General features: G+C 37.7%; 1 protein-coding gene and 1 pseudogene across 2 annotated transcripts in view; one reads left to right on the forward strand and one right to left on the reverse strand.

Moving 5' to 3' along the window:
* Positions 1-20,203, forward strand: part of HPSE2 (heparanase 2 (inactive)) — a 641,446-nt gene that overhangs the window by 395,574 nt on the left and 225,669 nt on the right. The window lies entirely within an intron of this gene.
* On the reverse strand, positions 6,948-7,178 carry LOC129399533 (small nucleolar RNA U3; annotated as a pseudogene).

Below are 20,203 nucleotides of genomic sequence, written 5' to 3' on the forward strand. Positions count from 1 at the left end.
TAAATATTATGTCCTTTAACACAATTATCTTTATGTTTTTCTAAAGTAAAGTATTATTGGGCCAGGAAACTGGCTCAAAGGGTGGAGCACAAGACCCCTAGTGTGATTCCTGCACTGTGTGGCTCCATTAGTGTTGTCAAATGTCACCTGAAGGGCATCTGAGCGCTACCAGGGTGGCCTTGGAGGACCCTAGCACTTAAAAGTGCACTGAACTGCTGGGCCACATAATGTGGGAGTGGCCTTTAGGCTCCTGAGCATCTCTGTAGAGGCTCATATTGGAGATAAATAAAGAAGAAGAAGGAAAAGTAAAATATTCCCCAGGCTGTTATTGTAGTCTCATATAAGAAGCAGAGTATGATAAAATCCTGGCCAGTAGAACTAGTTTATAAGTTACAAAGTAGTACACATGCTTATAAAATACAATTTCACTGATAAATTTATTAGCTGACATTCTGGAGAAATTTTAGCACATTATGTTTCACTGAATCTTAATATTCATTTTAAAGCATTGGCTATAGATGAGGCACTGTGTTGCTTATGGGCAAGGCCCAGATTGAATAAATTGAATGTTCATGCAGGTTGGATGCATTACACAGAATGAGAGGAAGTATCTGAGAGAATGCATGCAAAAGCATGAAAATGTTGAATCCAGGACTTAAATTGGAGATGCAACTGGAACAGGAAAACAGTTGGGAGAGTTGAGAATTCTTCTAGAATAGTATGGACCAAGGCAATTCTTTTATGTGGGTGGCATTATGTCATGCTCTGCAATACATTTAATTATTTTTTAAAATTCTAAGTTGATAAAGATGTTTTGGCGTGAAGTACACAGAGCACATAATATTAGATAAATTCTATGACAGCACAAATAGATAAGTACCAGGAGAGCCAAACCTTTGACCAGCTGCCCTGATGGTCCTTGTGACCGGATGATTCTTGTAACTCTCTCTTCCCTTTTGTGAGGAATGAGTGTTGGTTTGAGCTAGCAAACATTAGCCGATATTACTACAGTTTTAGATAGGCAGGTGGATTAACACTGTAGCAGCAATCACAGCCTGAAATATAAATTTAAGCCTTTCCTCTCTCTAAAAATTTGCTTAGTAACTCTGTTGTATTCTAATTTAATCCTAGCCTTTTTCTTTTTCGATTTATCAGTGTAAGTAAATTCCTATTTCCTTTCTATGTCTTTTGAGGCATGAGGACTGAGTGGACCAGGGCATGTGTCTATGTCTGAGCGGGCTGCAGCTGGGGATTCACAGTGACAAGGGTCTGGAGACTCTGGAAACAGCCGTGGTGCCAAGGTTCATTGAGTCTATGAGGTGGCTGGGGAGTTACAATGCTGACCAACTGGCATGGGATGTGGTGAAGAATCGAGTGGACTTCAGACACAACCAAGGCATTTGTAGTAAAAAATGCCAGGCCATCACTATGGCATTGTGTTCACACAGATCTGGGTGTCCACTGGGGGACCTATGTTGGATTGGGTCTGGGTCAGAGATGAGGCTCAGTCTCAGCTGGTGATAGAGAATATTCTCAGAGACTGTCAAGAAACAAAGTCTGGTTGGCCAGGCATTGGTGAGGGAGCGCAGCGCATCAGCAGGTCCATCATGTGCTTGCTGGCTGTGGAGACACAGTGTGCTTGTCAAAAGTCAGGTGGTCATGGTAGCATTGGTCTGTTTTTCTGCCAGATATCTTTCCCTACTTAGTTCAGCTATTTACTAGGGCTAGAGAGCAATCTCCTCAGGGCTAGCCCAAGGGTCTGTTAGTATGGAAAGTTGGTTCTAGGCTTCTGCCAGTGCTACTAATCAAAGTTTCGAGAAGTTATCAAAATGGTTCCTGCTGGTAACACTGATTCTGCTGTATACATGAGACTGTCTTCCTCCCCTCTAGTATTATAATATAGGATTGTAGGATTGGAGTCTCAGGTGTTAGGTGAACTCCTCTTCATACTCCAGGATAAAGTCCTGTAGCTTCAAAGTCTGGTTACAGCATTTTGTGTTGAACTGTTAGTTTTCCTTAGTGACAGTGTTTCTCTGTATTCTTTTTTGCATGGATACTGAATTTTGTTCCTTGTTATGGAAAGTCTATTTCATATGGAGTTTCAGGTTTGCTTCTGGGTAGATTAAGCAATAATTTGAGGTAGATTTTATGTCATCTTAGAAATAGGTAAACACAGTTTCTCCTTATATTCATTCATGTTGGGGCAATTTAATGATGTTCGCTCCACCCACTGACCTTTGGAGTTACTCTCTGTGTGCTTCTGTGTGTGTGTGTGTGTGTGTGTGTGTGTGTGTGTGTGTGTGCTGGAGTTGAAGACACTGGTTTCATTTTGTGTGGTAATTAGGGAATAAGAAAAACATGTAGAGTTTTGTTCATCTGTCAGATAGATAATTAAGACGCCACCAACTATCATTTAAGTTCACATAGTTGTAGTTTTGGATAATAATTTTTCTTTAGTGATGTTACTAATGTAGTCTTCTGGGACCTGAAATATTTTTCCAGTTGTATGACTGGCTGAATTACCCATTCATTATTGATGCAAATTTTTCTTAGGCAAGTGGTATGTTCCAGGTACCATGTTTGGATCTGTCAGTATTATGATAAATAATAACAGATAATCTCTATACCCTCATAGAATATATAATATGATAGGGGAAACATAGATAATAATCAGTTGATCTTAAGAATAAGACAGGGGGGCTGGAGCGATAGCACAGCGGGTAGGGCGTTTGCCTTGCACTAAGCCAACCCAGGTTCGATTACCAGCATCCTACATGGTCCCCGGAGCACCATTAGGAGTTATTCCTGAGTGCAGAGCCAGGAGTTAACCCCTGTGCATCGCTGGGTGTGACCCAAAAAAGCAAAAAAAAAAAAAAAGACAATACCAAGGAAAAGAACAGGGTGCTATGAATAACCATAAAGGAAAGAATATGGTTAAGTTAGAAAGTCACAGAAAAATTCCTTAAGTAGCACACTAGATGAAGATTTTAAGTGTAACTTAAGTATAATCTAAAGGATAATTAATAGTTAATTAAAGTAAGAATTAAACATTATCCACTGTATTGCAGAAATAAATGTTCAAAGGTTACAGAAAATATGTGCAAAGGTTATTAAAAATGGCTTAGTTTGCTAACGAGGGGTAAAACTAGAGAATTAATAGAGATGTTATATAGGGCTGCATAGATTCTGTGAAGGGCTTAGTATTTCTTCTCAGTGCAATAGGAAAGATATTAAGTGTTTTAAAGCTAAACATGGAAATAATCTTATTTATAAAAAATTTTTAAATATGTTCTCTAAATTGTGTGGAGTGGATAGAAGAGGAAGCAAGGAAATAAGTAAGAAGGTTGTAGTCTTTTACTTTCATAGGAAAACTGAATTAATAGCTTGTTCTGATAAAGAAAATCATGACTTAAGTTTTAACTTTTTTAAAAAATGTAAAATGAATTAATTCATTATTGGAAATGTGTAGAATCCCTTAGCTACCTAGGAAGTTTTCAATCTCTGTGTATTATGTTTGAGTCTACTTGTGAGACTTGTTACTGTTTTTGGCACATTGAATGAGCAATGAGATGACAGTGATAGTGACAGTGATAGTTTGAGTCTAAGTGGGAATGTCAAATATATAACTGAATTTGTGTAGAGACCAAGAACTTTGTTAGAGATATTCTTTCTGGAGTTTATTATCATTCAAATGGTATTTGAGATCATGGTGATAGATATCAGAGAGAATTAGAGCGAGATCAGGAAATGGGAGAGAAGTGCAGAAAAAGAAAGAGACTTAGAGGAAACCCCCATTTAAAAATTTGAGAAAAGATAATGCTCTCATACGTAAGAAAAAACTAAGAGATCGAGGTGTCACCAAAACAAGCAAACAAAAAAATAAGAGGTATTTTGTTTCATTTATTATATCATGTGAGATACAGTTAACAAAGCTTTTATGATCAGTTTTAGTCATACAATGTTCCAGCACCCATCCCTTCCACCAGTGTACATTTCCAATCACCAATATGCCACATATCCCTCCTGCCACCACCACCCACCACCCCCAGCCTGCCTCTATGGCAAGCACTTTTAAAAGGAAGAGTTTTAATGAATTGATAGTGCTGCTATAGACCAGGAGGGATGTCAAGTAATAGGAGGAGAGAAGTGTCATTGAAGTTTGTCAGTGAGCTGGTTGCTGGTCGCCTCAAGAAGCATAATTCATTGAAGTGGTGGAAAGAGAACACAATCTAGTAGAGTCGATAGGGTGCTTATCTTGCACACAGCCGCCCCAGGTTTCATTCCAAGGACCCCATATGGTCCTCTGAACTCTGCCAGGAATAATGCCGAGCACAGAACCAGGAATATTGCCTAGAACAATACAAACAAACGAACAAGACTGACCAGATTGAGAAATTAAAAAAGGAGGATGTATACAATAACACTTAGAAAAGTTGTTACAAGGAGGTGGGAAGAAAATGGTGGAGATAAAGAGAAAGTGTTAGTGTTATCCTCTATAAAGTGGGAGATGGAAGAAAAGGTTTCTATGTTGATGACACTTGCCCAGGAGAAGAGAAGTGCTATATGGATGCTAATAAACAAGAGACTTGCCAAAGTGAAAAGTCTATTTTTAAAAATCATGTATGTATTTATTTATTTATTGGCTTTTTGGGTCACACCCAGCAATGCACAGGGGTCACTCCTGGCTTTGCACTCAGGAATTACTACTGGCGGTGCTCAGGGGACCATCTGGGATGCTGGCAATCGAACCCGGGTTGGCCACGTTCATGGCAAATGCCCAAAATGCTGTACTATCGCTTCAGCCCCAATGAAAAGTCTTGAACTCACAATAAGTGGAGTCCAAAGGGGCTGGTTTCCATAAAATGTAGGTGCTATTCCCCAGAGAAGCATATGATAAGGAATAAGTCTTTTTCTATGTCCAAGATTAAAACTCCTACTGAGGAGATGCTTCTATCCAGTATAAGAACAGTCAGGGCATCCCAGATGTGTCCATGGTATAAATATAAGTACATGCATGATTTCCTTTGAATATATCGACAAATTTGAACATGTGAACTGAAAGGAACAAGCACTTGACCAGGTACTTTAGTGGCAAGTGGTAGGGTCCACATTTCCACACATCTAAAAACCAACATGACTCAAGAGACTAGAGAAACCACTTTGGGCAGGAAAGGTAGTGATATGCACTTTTTTCTTATGTATTCTGGGGGAAAAATGGAGATTTGTCTTTCTTAATATGTATGTACTAAGTATATAAGTAAAATATAACTCAAAACACATAAACATTTCCAGCAACTCAACCAACAATATAAAGAATGTCAGCACTCTAAATTACCAGCTGTGTAGGCTTTTCAATCCTCCTTGTTATATAGATATAATTTTACATAGCTGTGATCATTATAATATATAATTTGAGCTCTGCATTTTTACTCATTGCTTTTTATTGTCCTTTCCATACATATGCATTGTTCTCATATTTTTCATTTTAATAGTAATAAAATATTCCATTGCATTAATGTATCAAAGTCTGCCTAAGTGTTTCCCTCACTGTTGGGTATTTGGACAGTTTCCAGTTTTTGTCTGTAATATATAGCATAGCTATAAACATCTTTATACAAATAGGTTTTTTATTTCTTTTGAATTACATCCTTGGGCTGTATTCCAAAAAGTTGGTTTTCTGGGTCAGAGTGTATGATAATTTTTATGGCTCTTATATTTGTTGCCAAATTTCTTTTCAGAATGATTTCACCAGGTTGCAGTAAAGCAATGTTTTAATGTATCTTTCATTCCTAATATCTCCACATCAATGAGTAATGTCATTTTCATAATTTACTCTATTTTAATTAATGCAAGTCACATCATTGTTAAATTATCAAAAGTCAACAATAAAGAAGTATATATTAAAGACTAAGGGGGGTGGAATATAACATACAAAGGCACCCCAATCAAGCTATCATCAGCTATCGCAGCAGAAACTCTAAGGACAAGGAAGTAGTGGGATGACAATTTCAAAGATAACTATCAGCCACAACTACTCTACCCTAGAAAATTATCATTCAAATAAAATGTGGATTAAAGTCTTTCCCAAAGAAAAGCTAATGGAGGGATGGGACAACGGTGACCAAACAGGGAGAAACCGTGCTAACATCCTCCTCTGATGGGGGCAGATCTACACCAAAACACAGATCAGTCTACACCGAAATTGACCTGAAGCCCGGAAAAACAGATCTCATAGCAAGGGAGAACAGGGAGAAAAGGACATTACCAGCTCAGGTTGGCAAAAAGGTACCCCCAATAAAACAAAACAAACCAAAAAATCTACCTTAGGGTGGCAAGCTGTAACCAGGAAGAGATTTTGAAGAGTTGAGGAATATTATGCTGGTGGGCCCGAGTTTATGCTGAACTTCTCACACTCCAGTCCTACTGTCCTGGACTTACAAAACTGGAAAAAGAGGCAAGGAACCAAGGGTATAAAAAGGGGTCAGAGGCAAGCGCATGAGTGATCTTAATAACTTCTCACAATCTGGTAACCAGTAAATCACAAGGAAAATATGCTTAGCATTTAAACTCTGATATATTTATTTTGAAAAATAGCAGAATTTCTAGAAAAGTCTAAAAACTATTGTTACAAGAACATAATTATAGAAGGAGATGAAAGGACAAATTAATCTTATGGTGATAATCATTTGGTAATCATATATATATCTTCAAATGATATGTATATTTATACATATTATATATAAATGATATACACTTTATACATATACATATATGTGTAAAATATATACACAGACAAAATATATAAATGTATGTAGCACTGTCGCCCCATTGTTCATCGATTTGCTCAAGCGGGCACCAGTAACATCTCCATTGTGAGACTTGTTATGGTTTTTGGCATATCGCCATGGGTAGCTTGCCAGGCTAAGTAATTTTTTTTTAATTAAGAATGCACTCAGACTGCATCCTCTCCCTCTTCCTCTCCCACTTCCCTCTCCCAAGGGAAGAGAAGAGCAATCATCAATGGTGAAAGGCAGCTGCAAAAGCAGTACCCAGAAATAGCTTCACAGAGAGGATGCTCTGGCTCCTTCTCATAGTTTCGGGTGCTCTACACGACCAGAGAAACTTCTCTAGTGACGGACTGGTCCCTAATAGTATATTTTTCTTGAAAGTAAATTCTTAAGAATTACTCGCTCCCCTGCCCCTAGCAAAGGTTAGACTAGCAAGACACTGAGAGAAAATGATCAAGAAGGCTAAATCCTAGCAGACAGGACCCTCCCTGTTTATCTGATTGCTTAAAAGCAGACCAAATGTCTATAGATAAAAACTATCCTTGGGACCTCCCATAGCATGACCTGTGGCCTGAGAGTTCCCACTGCCTGCTGTGCCTCTCTATCAGCAAGCCTTTTCTGTCAGAATCTCTTTCTGCCAGCCCTGGAGAATATCCTCTTTAAGGCTCCAGCCTCCATTGAAAGCCCCTGGGATGGGTTCTCAGTTACCTCCTATATTTGCACAACCACAATTGGTCACTACCCAGGCCCTGTCAAACTGGACTAACAGGTGCCAATAGGCATATGCAACCTTTAGCTTCAGGTTGATGCCCAGATTTTCTTGAACTTGGTGCAAAGGTGCCACCTGACATTTGTGATTTCAAAACTTTGGTTACCATCCATACGTTCTTGAATTTGGTTACCAACTAGGCACTCGTGACCTTGGGCCTTTGCTCAGAAGCCAAGTCCACTCAAGCATGATATTATAGACCTTGGCATGCACTCATTACCGCAGACCCCTGGCTACTGTCCAGGTCTATTTAACCTTGGTACTATAGTTGTGTTTGTGTTCACCCAAGCCTGCATGGTGCCACAGCTTCTTTTAGGCACTTGTGAACATGAAATACTGGCTATTACCCAGGCTACTACTTCACTTCTGCACCACAACCACTGCTGGGCAATACTTGTGAAATTCAGGTCATCATTCGAATCTGCTTGGCCTTGTCACTATAGCTATAGCTACAAATAGTGATATCAAACCCTTTAATGCTTGATATCAGTGTTTCTGCTGCTGTAGGACACTTGCGTCTGAAAACTCTGAGTAGTCTTCCAGGTCCACATGAACTTGGGGTCACAGCAGTTGCCTAACATTGAAGATCTGAAATCACAGTCATCATCCAGGCTTGCTGGACCATAGATATCTGATCCAGGTGTTCATGTCACACTAGACATGAAATGAGGAAACAGGAAGCGTTCACACTGGGAAGAACCTCAAGTACAACAGAGCTACGTAAACTTCCTGAAAACCACTTGGAAGCAATAATCCTAATCATACTAAAAGAAACAAGGTGCTCACTGAAAACAAACCTTAATAAAGAGAATATATGAGAAAAGCACAAACAGAAGTCATAGAGCTAAACAAGATTGTAGCTCAACTGAAAATACAAGAAGGAACTCAAGAGAAAAATAATAGAATACAACGATTGAATCATTGAACTTTTAGGATGAGGTAGAGGAAACCATATAAAAATCACCAAAGAGAAAAATATAAGCTGACATGAGAAATTTACGAGGAAACTTCAATTGGAATAATACTAGTATCAGAGAAGCACCAGAGGAGACAAAAAATAAAGGGAAAGAATTATTCTTTGAAGAAGAGTCCTTCAAACTGAAGAAAGAGACAGATACTCAAATCCAGGAAACTTAAAAATTCCAAATAAAGGAGTCAGAGTGGTAGTACAGTGGGTAGGGCATTTGCTTCGCTTGCAGCCGAACCAGACCCATCCCCAAGCATTCCATATGGTCCCCCAAGCACTGTTGGGAGTAATCCCTGAATGAGGAGCTAGGAGTAACCTTGAACATCACAGTCTGTGACCCAAAAAGCCAAAAAAAAATCTAAATAGAATGAACCCAAACAAATACACACTAGGGCATATGTAATTAACGATGGCAAAAGTCAAAGAGAAAGCTTTGTAAAAGCAGCAAGAGAAAAGCAAAGAGTCATATGTAAGGGACCTCAAAAAAAAAAAAACTACAAGCATATATCTCAGCAGAATCCCAGTAGAGCAGAATGGCATGACATATTCAAAGTGCGGAATGGAAAAGACAACCAATCAAGACTATATTATCCAGCATGGCTATAATCTGTATTTCAAGAAGTGAAAAAGAGCTTTTCAGGCAAGAACATTTAAATATTTCATCATCATTAGTAATACCCACAAGAAATACTATACAGTTGTCTAAACTGGATTTATATATCAAAAAGACTTAACATTCATCAACATAAATGCACCAAATGAAGGGACATAAAAATATATAAACTATTAATAGATCTAAAGAGAAATTCTCCTTATACCTCTATATAATATATAGAGAATGTTTATATATACATATATATACACACATGTACACGCATAGACAAAGTATGAAAGTGTGTAGGTATTCACATACAGATAATAGTGGTGGGAGTTAAACCCCTTATCACTAATAAACAGATCAGTCAGACTAAATTAATAAGAAAATAAACACATTGTATGAGTGGTTGAATGAACTGGTGTTAGGAAATATTTACACTATACACAAAAATTAATTAAAATAAATAAAAGACCTGAATGTTAAACCAAAAATCATATACTATTGGTGGTAATGAAAAGTTGTCAAGTCCCTATGGAAATAAATATGGAGAACAAAATATTAAAAATATATCAACATGTGATCCAGCAATTTCATTCAGGTATCTATCCAAGGAATAGAAAAATAATTGGGAAAGTCATATGCAAGTATGTTTTCATTGCAGTGCTATTTATGACATTCAAGTTTTGGAAACAGCCCAAATGCTCGATGACAAGTGGATAAAGAAGATATAGTATACTGGTTTTCTCTTTCTCTTTCTCTTTTTCTCTCTCTTTCTGCCTCTGCCTCTCTCACCCTCCCTCCTATTCTTTCCCTCACTCCTCCTTGCAGAAGAAGATATTATCCACTTACATCATCTGAACTTAATGGCCTTGAATGAAGTGATTGATTAAGTAAAATTAAACAGACATACAGAAAATACCACCCCAAAATAAAAGAATATACTTTTTTTCAGGTGTAAGTAGAACATTCTCAAGGACTGATCATATATATGATGGGACAAAAATAAATCTTATTAATTACATGTAGATTGAAATCATATCAAATATTACTATTCAGCATAAGTAGTTGGAAATCAACCACAAAAAGAAAACTGAAGGGGAGAATGAAATATATAGCAACCAAAATACTACTAAAAATTTCTTGGGTGTGAATATATCAAATATATCTTTGAATATATCAAAGAACAACTAAAAATTATCTGGAGAATAACAAAACTGGAGAGGAGTTGCCAGATTCTAGAGGATGCAGTAAAAGTGGTATTAAATGCAAAACTTGAAAATTTGTAACAGCGCAAGCTCACATTAGTAAAGAGGAAAACTCTCCAATAAACAATCTAATCTTACATGTAAAAGAAGTAGAAAATAACAAGTGAAACCAAAAATAAGAAAGAAGATAAAATGCAATTTAGAATGGAAATAACATACAGAAAAAAACAATGGTACAAAATATCAATGAAACTTAAAATCTAGAAAGTTATAAACTCTTGGCTAAGAAAAAAAGATAAAGTCATTAACATAAAATTATCAGACATGAATGAGACATAGCAAGAATGATAATGAAGAAATACAAAGAATAGTAGAAACTGCTATGAACTGCTATGAAAAGATAGGACAATGTAGGAGAAATCGACACATTTCTAAGTCATACAACCTTCAAGGATTGAATCAGGAGAAAACAGTTTAAATCAACCAATCTCAACTACAAAATTATAACAATAATCAAAAGTCTCTCTAAGAATGACCAACCAGATGGCTTTACAAGTGAATTCTAACAAACTTTAAAATAAGACCTAACACCAATCTTTTTCAAATTCTTCCCCCAAAATCATAAAGAGTGGGGAATGATCCCAAACACATTTTTGAGGCTAAAATTAGCTTAATGCGAAAACTAGGTTAGGATAGCACAACAACAACAAAAAACTGTGCATCTATTATCTCTGATAAAATATATTCAAAAATCCTCAACAAAACCTTGGCAAATAGAAATCTAGCACTAAATCGAAAGAATCATACACTGTAACCAATTGGCATTCATTCTAGCAATGCAAAGATTGTTTGATATACTCAAATAAATTCATATAATATGTCAGATAAACAAAAAGAAATTTTAGAATCAGGTTGGAGAGATAATCAGGTTAGAGAGAGGTTTTTTTCTTTTGCCTTGCATGCAGCTGACCCAGGTTAGAACCACAGTGAAATATCACTCACTACCTATGTCTATAACCAAATTACTGCAAACAAGTGTTGGCAAGGGTGAGGAGAAAAAAGGAATTCTTGTATACTGTTGGCAGGTTAATGGGAGTGTTCATTGCTGCAGCCTTTATGGAAAATAGCATCCCTTAAAAACTGGAAATGGAAATGACATATCAACTAAGCATTTCACTCTTGGGTATTTATCTAAATAATGCAAATTTATAAATTTATCCAAAGAATCTAAAGAGAACACTAACTCAATTGCATTCAGGCTCATACTAGCATAATCAACAATAGCAGAAACATTGAAACAACCTACATGTGTATTGAGAACTGGAATAAGTAATGACTTACACGCAATGGAATACTAATCACCTAGCTTTAAAAGGTGAATTACTGCCCTTTGTAACAATATGGATAGAAGTTGAAGTGATTTAGTCATGTGAAGGAAGTTAGTAATTGGGAGACAATTACTGAATGGTTTCACTGATACATGGATGATAAATAAATGAGATACATGGATGATAAGTAAATGAAGCAATGAACTGTGACAAAAGATCAAAACTCCTTATTTAGACTAAAGATGTGGTGTTTATCTCAGAAAGCGTTGGAAAGAATAGTTAGAGTAGTCATTTTGATAGTGTGTTGATCCTAGAACTATAGTTCTAGTGGGTCTGGTAAGTTTTTGACATGTTTAGAGGGATAAAGCTCTTCTCCTGAAGTTTCATGGTACTGTAGACAAAATTTGTTTCAAAAAAATAAATTTGAAACTTTGTCAGCTATGGAAGAAATTCAATATTTTCCAAATGCTTTTGTCCTTTCCCCCTACCTCAAGTTTGGTTAATAACTCAGTGAGCAATTTACCTGATGTGCAACAAGAGACTATTTTAGATATATTCTTCTCCTTCATACTCTTAGTTAAGTTCTATTATTTCTAAATTAGCGTCACTCATATTCCTTCTTCTCATTTTATTTTAAAATATCACATACCTCACAAATGATTTCTCACATTTAATAATAAATTCAATATGTAAATTTCTGAGTTCAGGTTTATAAATGCAGCAAGTTTTTTTTTTTTGCATCGTCACACCCAGCAATGCTCAGGGGTTGTTCCAGGCTCTGCGTTCAGGTATTACTCCTGGTGGTGCTTGGGGGACCATAGGGGATGCCAGGGATTGAACCCAGGTCAGTCGCATGCAAGGCAAATGCCCTACCCATTGTACTATCCCTCTGGCCCAAGTGCCTTCCTTTGAACCCAAATCCTTTCTTGTGTACGCCTGGCTTTCAGACCCAATCTAGGTCTCGCTTTGCAGCTGCTAAGCAGCTATTTATTTTCCTCCCCATTCCATTGTGCAACCTACCCTTTAGCAACATCAATGTGTGTGTGTGTATCTCAGAAGCTGCTACATTCTTTATTACCTTTGCATCTGTTTCTTTCATGTCATTTTGTGAGGTAATGCCATATCTCCAATAGATATTCTCTGACATCTTCAGAAAGGATTTCTTACTACCTCTGTCTTTTGGGCATTTTGTTTAGTTTTCTGCTGTTTACAAATTGTTTACATGTATTGCTTTCCTCCTGCACTGTGAATTAGAAACAGCATCCCATCAATAAATGTAAGTGCTAGTTGGATGTATACTGTCTTATTCAACAAATGCTCTAAATTATTCTGACCTGGAAACAGCATGTATAATTGTGATTAAGAAACTTTATGAATCATTATATTATAAGGGAAGAACCTCCTGCCCCCACTCCAGGTGTCTTCACCAGGGGCCCCCCTAAGAGGAGGGTGGGTTGAGTTTCCCTCCCTGCCCCAGGCAGAGCCCCAGTAGCCAAAAATTTCCAGAACCCAGCCACAGCCATGCTCAAGGCCACTCTCCACATGCTCGGATGAGCCTCAGGCCTGAAGGAACTGACAGAGGAACTCAGGTATATGGGACCCATGGCTGAGATCTCCAAGCCTGCTCTGATCGGGACTGAGCCTCCTCCACCCATATCCCCAGTTTTCCAGTAGCTTGGCAGTCACACCCACAAACTGCCCCCGGTGCCATGTAATCCAGAGACCTATAAAATGAAGCTCCCGGAAGAGAGTGATGCAGAATCTCGCACAGCAGAGCCTGGCAAGCTACCTTTGGCGTATTCGATATGCCAAAAACAGTAGCAATAATGGGCCTCATTCCCCCGAACGTGACAGGGACGAATGGAGACATTACTGGTGCCTGCTCGAGCAAATCAATGAGCAACAGGATGACAGTGATACAGTGATACAGTGATGAATCTCATACAAATAGCGACTTAAATATTTAAATAAAGTCTACTGATATACATAAATTATAATGACTGACCAAAATGGTTTTATAGACCCAAACTAAGCTTTCAAAAAATATTTTATTAAAGCACCATGATTTGCAAAGTTATTCATCATTTAGTTTTAGACATACAATGTTCTGGCACCGATCCCACCACCAGTATTAACTTCCCTCCACCAATGTTCCCAGGTTCCCTACCCTACCCCACTCCACCTCCTCCTGCCATCTTGGTGGGCACCTCTTTAAGTTTACTTGTTACAAGTTGGGATCTCATGATTTCAGTGTTGTCGACTCAGTGGTTTGGATAGTTAGCTCTGTTACCTCCTTAACACCGCCAATGTGCCTGAATCTCCTTGACCACTTGCTGCCCCTCACTTCATTGCTGTTCATCTGTCTCTTCTCCCCTCCCCCCACTCTGTTTCTTCCCTTCTTCCTATACGCTAAACTCAAGTTAATTTTTAAGGTTTTTTTCATTTTAACTCAAATAGTTGCTTAGGCTTATCAAGCTATTTCCCAGTTAGGATATGAACTCTACTAGGACTCCATCGAGAATCTCCATGTTTATATCTTTGGGGACAGCCTATTGTCGGCAATATGGGAAATACTTAATAAAATGTTTGTTTTATTATTTTCATTTCCTCATTTGGGAACTAGCCATTCTTAGTCATTGATTTTTACCTACAAGCATGAAGAATTGTTCTTTAGGGGTATATCAGGTTCTTCGAATTTTCTTTTATAAACGTTTATGCATCATCTATATAATGACAAATTTATCTTAATCTGTTGCTTTTCTTATTACTTTAAAATGCATATTTTCTCCAAAATTAATTTTATTATAATTCTCATCACTTTCTTGTTGATAATATTTTCTGTTTTTTTCCTTTAAAAAATGCTGTTTTTGTTTTGTATTTCTTTAAAAAAAACATTATGTATGTAGTTCAGAAGGTATAAAAATTGCTGAATAGGGAGACTGTTTCTTCGTATTTTGTTGTTTCTCTGGGGGCTACACCCAACATGCCTGGGGACCATGCAGTGCCAGGGATTTGGCTGCATGCAAGGCAAGTATCTTAACCCTAATACTATCTGTCAGGCTCCTTCAAGATTCGCTTAGTTTTGGTTTGGGGGCAACACTGGTGATGCTGGGAACTGAACCCGGGTCTTGCACTTGCAAACCATGCTTTGCTATCTCTCCAGCTTTTCTGTATTTTTACTCAAGGTATGTAAAGGGAAATTCTTTTTTAATTCAAAAATGAAGAAGCATAAGAGGTTCTTTTCCATTTCAATGGGGGAAATGATTTAAGTTTTTTTTAAAAAAAGTGTAATGAAAAAAATTGAAGAGCCATAAAAGTTAGTGAAGTCACTATCCATTATCTTTGGACAGTTAAGAGGATTAAGGACACCTTTCTGAACTTTTTTATTCTTTCTCCTCACCAGAAGGCTTTGGTTCTAAGTAGCAATTAGTTTGAAGGTGAAAAGAAGAGTTGGTGATTTTTATGGCTACATTGAACTTCCACAGAAGAGCCTGGCAAGCTCCCTGTAGCGTATTCTATATGCCAAATACAGTAACAATAACAGGTCTCATTCCCCTGACCTTGCAAAGAGCCTCCAATCGTTGGGGAAAACGAGTAAGGAGAGGCTGCTAAAATCTCAGGGCTGGGAGGAACGGAGAAGTTATAGGCCCCCGCTCGAGTAAATCGATAAACAGCGGGATGACAGTGATATAGTGATACAGTGATTTTGAGGGACTAGTAATCTGCTAACATGTTTGAATCATTTTGGCTTGGAATATGAGCGTTGTTGTAGGTTAGGTTGTCAGTAGAGCACACAATAACAAATTACATTTTAGAGGGCTTAGATAACCTGGACCACTTCCATTGCCTTTATACTGGTTTATTCACTTCCACTCTTGTCTTCTCCAATCTGTTCACCGCTTCATTGCCAGAAAATTCTGTTATAAACTTAATGCATTAAATGATGTCAGTCACTATTAAAGACTCTTTAATGACTTTTTTATTGCTCTTAGAATAAAATTTAATCTCTTTACTATGACTAACAAGGCTCCATAATGAATTATCTGGCTGCAGCCCAATTCTTCATTCTTTTCCCACTTTCCTGTTTTCTTATTTCACTTAGGCCTCAGTTGCCTGGTATTTATCTTTATATTTGGAGACCTTTCCATATGCACTTTCTATCCAGACTTTTCTTTCTGCTCACTGAATCACTGGTTTCTTCTCATTCATTAACCTTTCCTTGAGTAACCCTACGTAAGTAAGGTGGTTCTCTAACAACACACCATTAGTCTTCTTTATCACATTTGTAAGCGTTTTTAAACTTGGACTTTCACATTTGTTGTATTGTACTTTCCATCACAGCAGATATCAATTGTGCTGTGTGCTCAATGGTCTTTTATATCTAGAATTTCAATCTTTTGGAATTTCTATCAGAAATTCTACTAAATTCTTAATGTGTATTTATAACTTTTACTTGTACTTAAAGACAGATAGAAATAAATATAGGACCAGAGATGTAGTACATCAGGTAAGGCACTTGCCTTACACATGGCTAACCCAGGTTCAATTCTCACCACTACATATGGTCTACTGAGTGATCGTTGATCACCACCAGTTGTGGAACATATGCAAAAAACAAATCACATGAATCGGTAAACTCTTCACTATCTTACTATGTCAAGATTCCAATGATAATTTTTGTATGTCCTGGGCATTTTAAAAAAATTTTTTATTGATGAATTACCGTGGGGGTACAGATACAGGTTTACATATCCTCATGCTTGTGTTTCAGTCATATACAGCTTGAGTATCTATCCCTCCACCAGTACCCATTCTCCACTGTTGATGACTCCCATCATCCCTCCCAACCCCTCCCACCCCATTCCCCTCCCTACCCCACCATATTGGCAGAGCATTCCCCTCTGTTCCCTCTCTCCCTTTGGGCATTGTGGTTAGTAATGGAGGTCTTGGGTGTCTGTCCTAGGCATTTTTTAATTTTATGGTCTGTTCTTCCATTATTAAATATTATGAAAGTACCCTTGTATTTTATACTGTAATGAATCAATATATCAGGACAGCTCTCTCTATATATATATGTGTATATATCAGGATGGTAAAGAGCATGTTTTCAGAACTCTGTGAGAACTGTGTTACTTACTAGCTAAATCATCTCGAGGAATTATGTAATCTCTCTAGAATTTTAGTCTTCTTATCTGGAAAATGGGACTAAAGAAATTACCTATATCTGGCTTTAGCATTTTAGTGAAGATCAATGAGAAACTAATTTCAAGTTTTAGCGCAATTCATACCAAATGTTAACACTGAAAGGAAATTTAGCCACAATGATCAAGAAGAACTATATTTCCAAGATGAAAGACAGATTTTTAAAGATGGCTCTTGGGCCTGTGACCCAAGATAGCTATCTAAGCAGTTCCGAGAACTGGGCATGGGTGAGAAGGAGAAAGATGAGCTACAGTAACATGGCAGTGCTGTGAGGGGCTCACAGCTCTACCTCCTGCCCAGAAGTCTGATGACACCACATTCTCATTTGGAGTGGGAGGATTCACAGCTGGGGACAATTTGGTGCACAGAGTAATTATCACAATGTTATTCCTAATAATTGTTCTGTTTTATTTCAACTGTGAAAGAGTTCTATGACTTGACCAAACTATGGGGGGAAAGAACAATTTATTCCTCCTGGTTCATATGAGTCTTGCCATCTTTCTGCTTCTAAAGACAGGGCATCCCAGCTGCTGTTCAGTGCTCATTAATAAGGAATTGCCGTCTATTGCAACGGTCTGCTCCCTAATTGAGTGTTGTGTTAACTGCTGGAGTAGGAAAGCAGACCCATTCCTTACCCAAGCTCAAGTTTATCACTTATCTATAATCACTTTCTATCATCTGCATCCTCTAATGTCAGAAAAGTTAGGTTGAAACCAGAACGAAAGAAAACAGGAGTCTAGAGGCCTGCCTGAGTTGTGGACTTTGAATTGACACATATGGCCTTGGGAAACACTGTTCCTCAATTTCTTGTCCCATTTGTCTCCTCCCTTTCCTCTTCTGTTTTGTTTGTTTGTTTGTTTGTTTGTTTGTTTGTTTGTTTTATAGCCCTACTTTCTTTTCCAAAAATGACCTACTCCTACGGGGCTGCTAAAGTCAGAATTGTCACAGGTGTGGTTTATGATATTGCTGCAGAAGAAGCACTTGGAGAGCATCTTCATTTGGTTCGGGACCAGCCCTCCCAGCTAGAATGTGTGAAGATGGGAATCACATATTGATTATTTTGCACCAGAACCTTAAGAAATTCAGTATACATCAAAATAGGTTAACTATTGTATTCCGGCATAGGTAGATCTTATTTTATTATCTTTATTGTATAGGTCAAAGAATGGATATAAACATATGTCAGATTATTTACCAGCTCACATTTAGTGAGTGCCAGTGCTGTCCCAGGCAGGCCCCCTCGCCCCTTCACATATATAATCTTTGGGAAGTAGATGCTTTCCTCTCCATTTGTGACAGTTCAAGAAAATTCAATCATTTACCCAAGCTAATAAGCTGGGAATCCAGTTCTTAAACCAGATATTCATCTCTTGGGCTCAGGGTCTTTCCTAATCCATGGTACTGTTTTCCTTGAACTTTTAATAAAGACACTTGGTCTCTCATATTAGATTAAATGATAAATTTTTCCACCCTAGTTCCACAGTTTTTACTTATAGACTTGATTTCATACCAGGGCTTAGGGTATTGAAAAGTTGGTTTTTCTGTGTGAAATTCATCACGTAATCTTGCACATTCTTCCTTTCCTCGGGCACCACACCTAGGGAAAATCATGTCAGGTCAGTTATAACCTTCTTTAACTGAATCCAAGATTTGATACCTTCTGCGGTAGTATTTTAGATTGTTGAAATGTTCTATCATAACCTTTCTTTGAACAGCACCTTCCACCTGCATCCTACATCAGACATTGTCTCTCCTCACCCCCATCCTCCTGCCATTTCTCTGCATTTTAATCAAGAAAACTGCTTTGTCCTTTGTATAACATTGCTCATATTCACCTCCATTGCCCCACCCATTTTTCTTCTGATAGACCCCCCAAACTCCCAATATTCATTCACTTCCAATAGTTTTCATCTTCGAGATCAATTGCAGGTTAGAGAACTTGGTCCATCATGATTTTAGGAGGAGTCTCACAGTTCTGAGATTAGTTGAGAGTATGAGCATCTATTACTCTAATACCATGCCTTAAGATAAAAAGAGTACTATACATATCACAAATTGCCATCTCTGCATATTCAAACAAGGGCTTTAAAACTGGAACTGAGTTTTGAACCCCAAATTCTGCAACTTATTTCTTGTGTGCTCTTAAGCAGTTTTCTTTAAATCTATAAAAATGAGTGTTCATACTGACTTTAAAGAATTTTACATTGTATAAACTATTTTCTAAGTGACTTTTAGTCAATTAATGTTAGCTAGTTTATTTTTACCTTAAGTGTCCTTAAATGAAATCTCAGGAATTTACCCTCAACTGGAAAGACAAATGAAGGGTTTCACCAGTATTGTCACAGCAATATTAAACTTTTTATAAATTAAGGTAAAACATAAGCTAAAATGGAAGTGTAAACAGAGAGATGTACTAGACACTAAAATGAATGAACATATAAATTTATCAACCTTCTGCCAATGTAATATAATAAATAAGGATTGGGGGGGAGAAGAAAAAGAAAAAAATGGGGAGGGAGAGACAGAGGTCAATGTTTTATTTACTCTCTGTAGCACCTGATATAGTTTAAGGTGAGTCATGGAAAGAAAGTTCAGTAGCTTCAGACCAACTGGAAGATGCCTGGTTTGTTGTAACTCAAGATAAATAATTTCCCCACAAGTTTTTCTTTAGTTAAATAACCAAAATTTTCTTTGTGGGCAAGGAAATAAAGACCAGGTTGCTGTAGTATTGCTAACATTTGTGTTCACTTGGACATTCAGTTCCCTGTGAAGGATTTATCCTCTTTCCTGGGAGCACAACAAAACAAAACATAAAAATCAGAATTCAGTTTCCAGGGTTGTACTCTGGTTCAGAAGTAGAATTCAAACCCCAAAGACCATGAATAAAGATGTGCCTTATTATAAGAGAGCTGTGATATGCCCTCGGAGAGAAGGCTCAACAATATTTCAGATACGTCATACGTGCAGGTGGATAACAAAGAAAAGAAATTCGCCCAGATTTGGCATCCCTGGGGAAAGGAAAGGAACTCTCACCATGAAAGGGGATATTTTGTTCTTTTCCATAGAAGCAGAGTGGCTCCAGTGGGAAAGAGCTCCAAATACAGAATAGCTACATGGCACTGGGCAGTTTCTTGTAGTAGAGGCCCCTGTCCCCTTGTACCTCTTACCTTCCTTTATATCCCTAGACATCATGATAGGGAAGATGCCTCTTGTTATCCAAAATAATCCTCCAAAAAATTCTTTCATTATTGAGCTATTAAGACATCAAATTCTGGAAAGCCAAGATCATCTCCTCTTGTCATTATCCCCAACCAGGGTTATCTCCAACTTGTAGATTCATGGATCT

The sequence above is a fragment of the Sorex araneus genome, chromosome 11 (genome assembly GCF_027595985.1).
Source record: "Sorex araneus isolate mSorAra2 chromosome 11, mSorAra2.pri, whole genome shotgun sequence".
Classification (NCBI taxonomy): Eukaryota; Metazoa; Chordata; class Mammalia; order Eulipotyphla; family Soricidae; genus Sorex; species Sorex araneus.